The following is a 1764-nucleotide window of genomic DNA, read 5'->3' on the forward strand; positions in this document are numbered from 1 at the left end:
CGACCCTTAAAAAAGTTTTTATTAAAATTATTTCTTATGTGGATATCATAGTTTTAAAGAGAGTTTAAAATTAAATCTTTCCTTTTAAAGCTTTCTAAAAGATTAAGAAAAGATTTGAAATCTTTCCTTATTTGTAGATTGAAAGGAGATTTTATTTTTAAGAAAAACTTTCCTTTTTAACCATGATAATAATTTAAAAGAAGTTTAAAATTAAATATTCTCTTTTATTAGTTTCTACAAAAGATTAAGAAAGATTTGATATCTTTCCTTATTTGTAGATTGAAAGAGATTTTAATTTTAAGAGATAACTTTCCTTTTGAAATTATCCACATGTTTAAAGAAGAATTTTAATTTATAAAATTTCCTTTTTATTAACCACCATGAAGGGAAAATTATTGGAGAAATTTTTTATAAATTTCTGAGACAAATTAGGAAGTTTTAATTAATTAAAACTCTCCTTGTTTATAACTTGATGGTGGTCGGCCATGTAAATTGAGAATAGGAAAATTGTTTTTAATTAAATAAAATTTTCTTTTTCATGGCAAAAGAATTAAGGAAGTTTTTAATTAAATTTCCTTATTTTCCAAGACCAAGGATTATAAAAGAGGGGGTAGAGGTGCCTTCATGTGATCAACTCTATTATTCTTCTCCTCTCTTTTCCTCCTTGGTGGCCGGCCCTAGCTTCTTCCTCTTCTCTTCTTCTTATGGCCGGCGGCAACCTCTCTTGGAGCTCTTGATGGTGGCCGGTTCTAGCTAGGAGAAGAAGGAGAGAAAGGTGGTTTTGTTTCTTGCATCCCTTGGAGCTTGGTGGTGGTGGCGGCCGGACCTCTACTTCTCTTGGAGAATTGTGGTGGGCGAAACTTGTAAGGAAGAAGAAGGTGCTTGGTGGTTCTCATCTCGGAAGATCGTTGCCCACACAATGTCCGAGGTTAGAAGAGGAATACGGTAGAAGATCAAGAGGTCTTTAAGGTATAACTAGTAATTTTTCCTTTCCGCATCATGCTAGTTATTTATGGAAATAATACCAAATACAAGAGGCTTACGATTCTAGAATTTCGAATATGTTTTTCGATGTTGTGTTCTTTTGTTTTTTCTTTTCCTTGTGATTTGATTGTTCTTTTCGGTTAACCTAAAGTTATTTTAGGAAATTAAATATTACCTTTCTATAAAAGGTTTTGTCTAGTCGGTGGTGGTTGCTCCCATATCCAAGAAGGTCATGTGCCTCGCCACGTCAGTACTGGGAACCAATTATGGAAATTAATATTTAATGGAATTAATAACTTAAGGTGATTTGGGTCGAACGTGTTAAGTTCCGCAGGAGACCCAAGTCAAAACCTAAAAGAACGAATAGATTAAGTTTTGGATCAAACGTGTTAAGTTCCGCAGGCGATCAAAAATTTAATTTAAAAGAACACATGGTAGCTAGGAAAAGGTTCAGACCTTTGTACAAAATTTTTGTACAGTGGAACCTCTAGGTTTTCCGAGTAGCAACCAACAAAATCTTCAGGATCCATTTCTGGATCCTCTTCAAATTCTTCGAGATTCATCTCCGGATCATCCTTCGGGATCTGGATCCTCTTCAGATTCTTCAGGACCCCATTCCAAATGAAGTAACTCCCTACACATCTCTGAATATGAGATGTGTCCATCAGAATCATCCCAAAGTTGGAATGCTATCTGCCTTAGATGTTTCGATAATAAATAAACCAGAGACCATCTTCTTTCCTTTTCCTAGATTGGATACCCTTCTTGCTCGAGATTCCA

This window comes from Zingiber officinale, chromosome 6A (genome assembly GCF_018446385.1).
Source record: "Zingiber officinale cultivar Zhangliang chromosome 6A, Zo_v1.1, whole genome shotgun sequence".
NCBI lineage: Eukaryota > Viridiplantae > Streptophyta > Magnoliopsida > Zingiberales > Zingiberaceae > Zingiber > Zingiber officinale.